The following is a 10136-nucleotide window of genomic DNA, read 5'->3' as shown; positions in this document are numbered from 1 at the left end:
CAGAATTCTTGAGAACGTGGCAAATGGATGCAAAAAAAAAAAAAAAAGTCATATTGAAGAATAAATGTCCACAGTGAGTTAAGACAATTGTGACAACTTTGAAAAAAGGGCCCAGGAGATCATGAAGGGGACCAGTCGCGGTAAAATCCAGCGCAAACCTACCATGAGGACACACTGTGGGACTGAGGCCCCAGCTACTAAGAGTCTCAGGCGAGGAACTGACGTTCATTTAAGGGTTTGGGGGTTTCCCCCTTTGTGTGTGCGGCCAGCAGTACCCTTCCCCAACCCTGGCCAAGGGGGGGCTTATTTCTGGGTGGGCAAGCCGGACAGAGAGCTCCCGGACCCAGGGCCGTGGGTGTGGCTGGAGGCGGAGGGCGAGCACCGCGCTGCCCCGGACGGGTGAACGGGGAGTGTGCAGGCGAAGAGGGAGGCCGCTGGCCCCCGTGCCCGCTCAGCTCCCGAAAGCTTGAAGTCCAGCCCCGTGCTCCCCTCTGACTCCGGGTTCCGGGCTTCCTCGCCGGGGAGTGGGTCAGGTATCGCTGCACCAGCCCTGCAAACCAGCCTCAGTGGCCAGGAGTACGATCGAAGTAGGCTGTGTTCATCTGCGGTGGCGTGGCTGGGGGAGCTTCCTCCACGCATGTCTCCTCCTCCTCCTCCTCCGCCGCCCACAGCAGGCTGCTTGGGTGTTTTCTCCGCCTGGCAATGGTGGAAGCACCAGAGTGCACCGATCAAGGGGCAGAGCCTTTCAAAGCCGAGGACAAACTCACATGTCATCATTCCACCCGACGCTGCTGGCCACAGCCCGTCACATAGCCGAACCCAAGGCACAGGGAGAGAGATCCCACTCCTGGTGGGAAGAAGCTGCAAAGGCCCTGGCTGGTGTAGCTCAGTGAATTGAGCGTGGGCTGCGAACCAAAGCATCGCAGGTTCGATTCCCAGTCAGGGCACATGCCTGGGTTGCAGGCCACGGCCCCCAGCAACCACACATTGATGTCTCTCTCTCTTGCTTTCTCCCTCCCTTCCCTCTCTAAAAATAAATAAATAAAATCTTAAAAAAAAAAAAAGAAACTGCAAAGTCCATCACAAAAGGTGTGACTCTAGAGCCACTAATGCAGCACACCGTAAGCTCCAAAGCATAAAGCGAGTGAACACCGACGTTTAGGGTCCCCCACTGGAGCACTGCCCAACTCTCCCAACTCTCCCTCAGGAACCCACACTGAACGGCACCCGTGAGTGAGCACCAACCCCCCCTGCCCTGCACACCGAGCGCCCCTTCCACACCTCAGGACCCTCCTCTTACACACACGTATACAACCACGGGCCGTTAACACTTGCCCAAAGCTTCTCACAGGAAAGACTGAGATAAAAACAGAAACAGGAAAAAGAGGGGGCTTAAAAGAAACAGAGACAATACTGGGGACCGAAGAAAAAGATTTACAGCCCTGACCGGTGTGGCTCAGTTCGTTGGGTGTCAACGACCAAACGAAAGGTCGCAGGTTCGAATCCTGGTCAGGGCACAGACCTGGGTTGTAGGTTCAGTTCCCGGTCAGAGTGTGTGCAAAAGGCAACGGATTGATGTAAGTCTCGCGCATCGATGTTTCTCTACCTTTCTCCCTCCCTTCCCCTCTCTCTAAAAATAAACAAACAGCCCTGGCTGGTGTGGCTCGGTGGATTGAGTGCAGGCCTACAAACCAAAGTATCACAGGTTTGATTCCCAGTCGGGGCACATGCCTGGGTTGTGGGCCAGGTCCCCAGTAGGGGGCGTGTGAGAGGCGACCACACACTGGTGATTTCCCCCCTCTTTCCCTCCCTTCCCCTCTCTCTAAAAATAAATTTAAATAAAATGTTTTATGTTGCAATTTAAAATAAATAAATAAACAAAATCTTTTTGTAAAGATTTACAAAAACCAAACTAACAACCATAAGTAATATTCTTAGGCTGATGAGAGACCCAAACAGGTCAGTGAAACAGGAGCCGTGTGCTCTGACCACCAGAGATAGTCAGAGGATGGGAAAGTGATCTTGAAAACTAAGACTCTTTTTTTTTTTTAAAGATTTTATTTATTTATTTTTAGAGAGGGAAGGGAGAGAGAGAGAGAGAGAGAGAGAGAGAGAGAGAGAGAGAAACATCAATGTGCGGTTGCTGGGGGTTATGGCCTGCAACCCAGGCATGTACCCTGGCTGGGAGTCGAACCTGGGACACTTTGGTTCCCAGCCCGCGCTCAATCCACTGAGCTACGCCAGCCAGGGCGAAAACTAAGACTCTTTTTAAAAATGGAGAAAATCTGGCCCTGGCTGGCGTAGCTCAGTGGATTGAGCACGGGCTGGGAACCAAAGTGTCCCAGGTTCGATTCCCAGCCAGGGTACATTCCTGGGTTGCAGGCCATAACCCCCAGCAACCGCACATTGATGTTTCTCTCTCTCTCTATCTCCCTCCCTTCCCTCTCTAAAAAGTAAATAAATAAAATATTTAAAAAAAAATGGAGAAAATCTTCCAAAATGTAGAACTAAAGACAGAGTTAGAAAATGCCGGAAACGTAAAGGATCGATCTATAATCTAATAGGATTACTGTCATTACTAATAGGAGAACATTGAAGGGTAGACATGATTGTTTCTTTAACTCAGACAACAGAGTTTTCCAGAGTTGGGTGACAGGAATTTCTAAACTACAAGACTAAGGAAGCAAAGACCCAGCACAAGAGTAGGGGGGAAAGATACCTCCCTTCTGGTGCAGCTGACAACGACCAGTCCTCGGCTGGGGCGGGTGGGGGGCGGCTGGGGGGGATGTAGGATGGCTGGGGAGGGGTGGGGGGCGGCTGGGGAGGGGTGGGGGGCGGCTGGGGAGGGGTTGGGGGCGGCTGGGGAGGGAGCCCTCCCGAGGCGGTGGGACAGCCCATTTCAGAAAGCCAGATTTGCACCACAGCGAAGCCACAGATGTAAGCCCTGGATGGAATGGTGTGTTCACTTCTCACACCAATGTCCATCCAACCAGCGGTGGCTTCGGACCCTCAGGGGTTAGGGGGAAGACCCTGAAACTTCCAGAGAGGAAAGAGCAGATAACACCCATGCCCACGGAAATCGGAGTGGCGCTTGTATTCCAGAAAAAAAGTGGAACAAAGTCCTCAAAATTCTAAAGAAAAATTATTTTTAACCTGGAATTCCGAACCAAGCCAAACCGTCCATCCAGTTTGAAAGTAGACTTGCAAGTCTTTGCCTGGTCACACCCAGGCACCTTTTCTTTCCTTACGGAACAGACACGGAGGCGCTCTGTCAGATGAGGACTGGCCCCAGCGAAGAGAGAGACACGCTCGCAGGCTCACGACCCCGCCAGGGGTTACTCGGGGAAGACCTCCGCCGGAAACAGGCCGGAAGCTGATAGAAAAGCCTGCGACCCTGGGTGGGAAAACACCTGTTCAAACCCGCCGGAAGCCCACTTAGAGAGAGGGGTGCGTGGACAGATCCCCGAGTGAAGAGATGCCACCGAAACAAAACAGGCATCAGGCAGACGGAGTGTCTGCACAATGTCTGCCCAGCGAAGGGCCATCCGGGAAGACCTGCGAGAGGACCGTGGCGATCGAATAGGAGACTCGGACAAGCACAGGGTCAGGCAGTGACCCGATGGCCAAGGTGCTGCCGTCCTGGGAGCTGGGGCCCGTCCCTGGACTTGGCCTGCGCGGCCCCGCCCCAGCTCCGTGCTGGAGGAAGGGTGTTGCGGTCTTCAGGGACCCCGCCCCCCACCCCCCCAGGAAACAGAGACTCGCCCCAGCTCCCACGGCCAGAGCGGGTCTGTGCCGGACCAGAGCGCCTGCAGCCCCGCGCCCCGAGGAAGCCCCGTCGGCTCAGTACCCGGGCAGAGAGGCGCGGACCAGCGCGGCGAGCGCACGCCGTTCGGGCAGCGCAGAACCGGGAGTGATGGGCGGGGGTCGGACGGCGCTGCCGCCGGGGAGAGCGGTCTGGGGGTACCTAGCGGCATGGAGGGGGACCCTCTGACCTGTGACTCAGAAGGCCGCCTCTGTGCGCCTTCCCTAAGCGACCCCTCCCGCGGCGGCGGCGGCGGCGGGGCGTGCGTGGGGAGCAGGGCCTGCTGCGCATGGACAGCCCGCGGGGTGGCTGAGAAACGGAGGCCCTGGCGGCGAGGAGAAGGGAGCCACGCTGCCGCTGGGTCGCGAGTTCCCAGGGACCCGCTCGGTGCGGTCGCTCCCTGTGCGTGCCGTTGGGAAGTCAGGCGAAGTCACGCAGACCAGGAGAGGGAGCCGGGGTGTGCTCCAGGGGCGCGGGGCTGTCACGAGCACTCGCACGGTCACTGTTGCCTGACCGCTATCCGGGACCGGCTCTCCATGGCACCTGACGCCTTGGGACGACGAGAGGGGGAGAAGGGGAGCTAAGGGCTCCTGTCCCTTGCGGGGAAGTAGATGGTGCCTTGCAAGGAAGAGGCCCCCCTGACTGGACTGTCACCGAGGTCCGAGGGAGCGGCCTGCAGACCCCCCTAAGAGAGGTGAGCGCAGCTGGGAACGGGTGCTGGAAACAGCCAGAAGGCACTGGCTTTGGAAGCAGGCTGGGGTAGCCCGTGCATCTTTAAAATAGGACCACTGCCTGCCCCCCCGCCCCCGCCCCGAGGAGCCCACAGGGGAGGCAGCACTGTCTCCTCCTCCATTACGGTTGTGTCTGGAAAACGCCCCCAGCATGCTGAGTCCCAGACACGGGATGGAAGGGCCTGCTTTGTCTTAAGGAACATGCGCTGGCCTGTGAAGTGCCGCCAGGTGGCCACGGAAGGACAGGGTCACAGCAGCCGGAGGGAGGAGCGTGGGGGGCTGAGAGAGCTCCGCCGGACCCTTCCAAGACCCCTTCCACTGCCCCGGTGTGCCCACACTGTTCCCACTTGAGGAAGGACCGCCCCACCCGCCAAGGAGGGGCACTGCAGCCCACGCACCTCCCTCTGCACGGAGACCTGCCCTCCTCAGTGGCTGACCGCAGGGGGCCCTGTGGGTGGGCCAGGTCCAGGGGTCCAGCCTGGGAAAAGGACAGACTCGCAGGGGCTGTGGTTCCCCCGAAGACTCTGGTCCCTCCCTGGCAAGAGGGAGACGCGCAGGCGTCTCCTCTTCATCCAACCACCTGGAGCCTGGCGGAGGCACCCTGGTCCTTGGGTCACAGGTGCCCTTGTGACATCATTGCTGTCCCCTCCGCAACCGCCCTCCAGCCTCGGCCAGACACAGCCGAGCAGCAACTAGAAGGAGTGTGACCACCGGAACCCCCGCCCTCCAGCTATGGGCTGTGCGTGCTACGTAAGACTCAGGCGGGAGCCGGCCCCAGGGCGGGGAGGTGGCGAGGGGCACCAGGGGGCACCAGATGACCTCACGGGAGGAAGGGGAGGGTGGGGAACCGGAGCCTCGGCTGGGGCTGGTCCTCACTCGGGCCTTCTGCCTGCGCTCTGATCCCAGAAGCTCGACCCGGAAGACGTGGAGGAGAAGGAGGAGAAGGTCCAACGGGAGAGGCGGAGACAGGAGAGACGACGCAGCAGGAAGGTAGGTGGGGCCCAGGCGCAGGAGGGACCCCAGACCCCCTGGGAGTGCAGGGTCCGTCCCCGGTCCCACCGGCGTCAGCTCAGCACTGCGCTCCTGTCTCCGGACACGCGCCCCCCCCAGCAGGGTGTACTAACAGGGAAGGACAACGGACGCTGGGGTGCAGACAGCCTGGGGAGGGGGGGCGACCAGCGGGGGGGACCAGAACAGAGGGAACTGGAAGGCTGGAGGGGGGCCTGGTCCGAGAAGGTTGTGGGGGTGACTGAGAGGCAGCAGGGCAAGTCGAGAGAGGGGGGTGAGGGAAGACGCCCAGGGGCCGTGGCAGGAGGTGGCTCTCACACCCGGGCCGGCTCTGCGGGGCCGGGGAGTGTGTCCAGCAATCCCACGGAGCTGTGAGGACCACAGGGCAAGTATGAGGGGGCTACCCAAAAACCTGGATTTATTTAAAAAATCATGTATTTACTCTGACATGTTTAAACTTCAGCCACCTTTCAAGTACGCTCCCTTTGATACAGTATACCCGTCGGGACTTTTTTCCACGGCTCAAAACAGTTTCTGAACCTAGATTTTTTTTTTAAGATTTTATTTATTTTAATTTTTAGAGAGGGAAGGAAGAAGAGAGAGAGAGAGAGAGAAACATCAATGTGCGGTTGCTGGGGGTCATGGCCTGCAACCCAGGCATGTGCCCTGACTGGGAATCGAACCTGTGACACTTTGGTTCGCAGCCCGCGCTCCATCCACTGAGCTACGCCAGCCAGGGCTTGAACCTAGATTTTGATGCCTTTTAGTGTTTCATCTCTTCCATATGGGCAAAACATGTCCCTTTTCTCATCTGGGAAACAAAAAAATTCACCTGGGGCAAGATTGAGTGCATAGGGAGGGTAGAGCACAGGAGTCGTGCAGTTTTTTGGTCAAAAACTTCCAAACACTCAGCACACGTGGGCAGGTGCACTCGTAACTCACCCATCATGAAATGGGCAAATGTGTTGAGTCTTCAAAATAAATTCACTGAGGCCAAACTCAGCCTCTCACAACAACGCCAGCTGGTGCACTGATCCAGGTGGGTTTCGAGAACATTCACCTAGCAGGGGGAGCCAGTACCACAGGGGGCCACCCACCAGGTGATAATTCCTTTTTTGGGGGGGTCTCCCTTCATATATCCCCATTTGAAAGATGAGGACAGTGCCTGAGGGGTGAGCAGATGTGGTCACAGCCACAGACAAAACACAAGTGGAGGCAAAGCCCCCCACCCCCAGGTGCCCTAGCCCCTCAGAACCAGCAGGGGAAGGGCCAGTGGCTGAGAGAAGGTCAGAGCGCCTTAGTGGTCGGCAGGGCTGTGGCGGGTGGTGACCAGATCCCTGGGAGTCCTCTGCTTTGCTTGGTTCGCAGATACTTGCAAGGCAATACCTGACAACAAAAGAGGAGGCGGCTGTCAAGATCCAGGCGTGGTGGCGTGGCACCCTGGTGCGCCGGACCCTGCTGGTGGCCGCCCTCCGGGCCTGGGTGATTCAGGTCTGGTGGAGGGCGCTGCTGCGGCAGCAGATGCAGAAGCTCCAGCAGATCCTGCTGAAGGTCTACGTGATCCAGGAGCAGGCGGCGGTGCGGCTGCAGTCCTGTGTCCGCATGTGCCGGTGCCATCAGCGCTACCGCCAAGTGCGCAGCACTCTCTGCGCCCTCCAGGCGCCCAGGTGCTCTCTCCCCCTCCAGGTCAGGGACGGGCCGCAGGAGCAGCCCGCGGGTGCTGTCAAAGGGCTGGAGTTCCACGTTGAGATCTTATCCATCTGACATACTGCAGAGGTGGCTCAGTGGCCCAATAAATGCCTGGCCAGGCTTGGTGTGTCTCCGTGACTCCCACAGCGTGGGGATCCCAAAGCGTCAGGCCCCAGCCCCTCCCCCCATACTGGAGGAAAGGTTTCATTTCCATACAGGTACCCTCCCCTGTCCCCTGCCCCTCAGTGCCTAGGGCCCCTGGTCTGGACCAGCAGTGACCACATGCCACTGACCCAGAAACTGCCACCTGAGACTGTCCTCATTTACGCTGGGCCAGGTGTCCCATTCCACAGACCCAGCACCATCCTGGCCTCCTGAACTTGCCCCTGGGAGGGCTTGGGGGCTTAAAAACCCGAAGACAGCACCACCCCCTATGAGAGTTGTCCCCGTGGCCATGCTGTGGCAGCCTGCCATCGGGCCAGCCCGGGCTTGGAACCCGTGAGCTTTCTGTTTGTCAGCCCCTGGGCCGGAGTGGGATGTACAGATGCTGCCCCGGGAACGGCGCAGCCCAGGACGGGGCCCAGGACGGGGGGCGCAGGAGACCAGCCTCCGTGCAGGCTGGGCACGGGCCTCACCAGCGGCTCGCTAACAAGGACACACTTTCTTTTTTTTTTTTAAGTTTTTTTTAAAGATTTATTTATTAGAGAGGGAAGGGAGGGAGAAAGAGAAACATCCATGTGCGGTTGCTGGGGGTCATGGCCTGCAACCCAGGCATGTGCCCTGACTGGGAGTCAAACCTGCGATGCTTTGGTTTGCAGCCCGAGCTCAATCCACTGGGCTACGCCAGCCAGGGCAGGGACACACTTTCCTGGACAGACTTTCTCCCTCTGGGGACCCTTTCTCCTGTCTGTCTCTTTAGGACGCATACAAAACGCCTCCTTTCGGCCACTTCTGGAAACTCCATTTTCAACTCCTTTTCCTTCTCGACAGAATAGGGGTTTGGGAAGGGGGTGATGAAAATTCCAAGCTGCTACTCTGGCTTCATCTTCCCCGTGGCCAGCCCACACCTAAGGCCCATCTGGGAGCCCGCCCAGATCGCCCTGTTACAATGAAAGACACTCCTATTGCCCAGGAAATTACACGGGTTCAGGAGCCCTTTGTCAGGATCCGGGGTCAAAGAACAACTATTAAAACAACAGATATTTCTTGTGCTCTTATGCCTTAAGAAATTGCAAGAGTCTTAGGAGTTCTGTGCCAGCAACTGGAACTAGAGACCAGTATATATCTTTTATTATTTCATAAGCCTAGAATACCAGTTTTAGGGAGGTTCTGGCCAAGATGGAGGCGTAGGTAGAAACCCTTCACTTCCTCGCTCGACCAAAAAGAGGGTGACAACCAATCTAAAATCAATAAGAAGTGCCAGAGAATCAAGCTGCATGGAACTCCGACAACCAAGGAATGAAGGGAAAAAATCAACCAGAACCACCAGACCAGTAAGACCCCGCAGTGAGGCCGTGGGGGCGGGGCCTGCTCAGAAAAACCGCAGCGAGGCGGCGGACGGTGCGGGCGGAGCTGGCCGCGGGTGACACAGACGCAGAGCTGACTGCGGACCACCACGTGGGTCGCCTGGGTGGGAGACACTTCCAGTCTCGCACGAGAGTTTTCTGAGAAGTGGGCTCCAGCCAAGCAGGGCAGCTGTGTCCTTCCCTTCCTGGCCCCTCCCCCACTTGCCCTGCCCGAGTGAGTGCCTAAGGCCCCGCCCCCTCACAACCTAACAGGTGCACCAAGAAAAAGAAATACGGCCGGAATGAAAGAACAGAGCAAAACCCCAGAAAGGGAACTAAGCGATGAGGAGATAGCCAACCTCTCCGATGGAGAATTTAAAACCCTGGTAATCAAAGTGCTCCCAGAACTGATTGAGCTTGGTCGAAAAGTTGAAAAAAGAAAACAGGTGCAAGACACCCAAAATGAAATCAGGCAAAATAGTCAGGGAACCAACAGCGACAGGAAGGAACCCAGGGCTCAAAGCAATGATCTGGAACAAAAGGGGAAAATAAACATCCAGCCAGAACAGAATGAAGAAACAAGAATCCAAAAAAGTGGAGAGAGACCTACAAACTTCTGAGACAACCTGATACGTCCCCACATCCAAACCATAGGGGTACCAGAAGGAGAACGGCAGCAAGAAATTGAAAACTTACTTGAAGAAATAATGAAAGAGAATGTTCCCAATCTGGTGAAGGAAACAGACTTCCAGGAAGTCCAGGAAGACCCGTGGGGGGGGGGAGGCAAGACACTGTAACCAAATGGACCCCCCCTCCCGGGGTCCCTCTGTACCAGGTTCACCTTGCCCGTTGCCCTTAGGAATTAAAATCGTGGCTCTCAATGCCAGAGTTTGGTGACAAGGAAAGAAACAATTTATTCAAAAGTTATACAGGTTTAGCCCTGGCCAGTGTAGCTCAGTGGATTGAGCGCCAGCCTGTGAACCAAAGGGTCACGGGTTCAATTTCCAGTCAGGGCACATGCCCGAGTTTCGGTCAGGTCCTGAGTAAGGGGTGCGAGGGAGGCACCCACACATTGGTGTTTCTCTCCCTCTTTTCTCCTTCCCTTCCCCTCTCTAAAAATAACAAATAAAATCTAAAAAAATGTTATACAGGTTTAGAGTAATGACTTCATGTCGCCATTAAATACTCAAAGTCCCTTAAAACACCCACAAACACAGTTCTTCCTTCCCTCGTTGCCCTGCAAGGCCAGTCTTGGGTACCATATCTCAGGAAAAACAAAGAGAAGTCCGCAGCTCACTCCTTCCGGTTCCTGTCGGTCATTTGAGCTCAGCCGGCAGGTCTCCTGCGGTTCCCAGCCCCATCAGCTGTGTGGCCGGGGTCTCCAGTTCTTAGCCCAAACCC

Source organism: Phyllostomus hastatus, unplaced genomic scaffold, assembly GCF_019186645.2.
Source record: "Phyllostomus hastatus isolate PE091 unplaced genomic scaffold, TTU_PhHast_1.1 phas_scaffold_129, whole genome shotgun sequence".
Taxonomy (NCBI): domain Eukaryota; kingdom Metazoa; phylum Chordata; class Mammalia; order Chiroptera; family Phyllostomidae; genus Phyllostomus; species Phyllostomus hastatus.
This window is presented reverse-complemented; position numbering follows the sequence as displayed.